Source organism: Mastomys coucha, chromosome X, assembly GCF_008632895.1.
Source record: "Mastomys coucha isolate ucsf_1 chromosome X, UCSF_Mcou_1, whole genome shotgun sequence".
Lineage (NCBI taxonomy): Eukaryota > Metazoa > Chordata > Mammalia > Rodentia > Muridae > Mastomys > Mastomys coucha.
In genome coordinates this window covers 607,830-608,332 of record NC_045030.1, presented here as the reverse complement: position 1 = coordinate 608,332, position 503 = coordinate 607,830, and positions in this window count along the sequence as shown.

The following is a 503-nucleotide window of genomic DNA, read 5'->3' as shown; positions in this document are numbered from 1 at the left end:
CCAGACGCAAGAAAGCAAGAGCCTCGGAGGACTCCATGGGGATGACATGGGGTATTAGCTGTAATACCCCACAAAAGGGAGAAAGATTAGGCATGGCACCCTGGTTGAGGGATGGGGCCACCCACCCATCTCCAAAATTTTAACCCAGAATTGTTCCTGTCTAAAGGAAATACAGGGACAAAGAGTGGAGCAAAGACTGAAGGAAAGACCATCCAGAGACTGCCCCACCTGGGGATCCATCCCACATGCAGACACCAAACCCAGACACTATTGCAGATGCCAAGAAGTACTTGCTGACAGGAGCATAATACAGCTGTCCCTTGAGGGGCTCTGTCAGATCCTGATCAATACAGATGGGGATGCTCACAGCCAACCTTTGGACTGAGCACAGGGACCCCATTGGAGGAGTTAGGGGAAGGACTGAAGGACCCGAAGGGCCTTATCTGGCATCAGTGGGAGGGGAGGCCCTTGGTCCTGTGAAGGCTTGATGCCCCAGTGTAGGG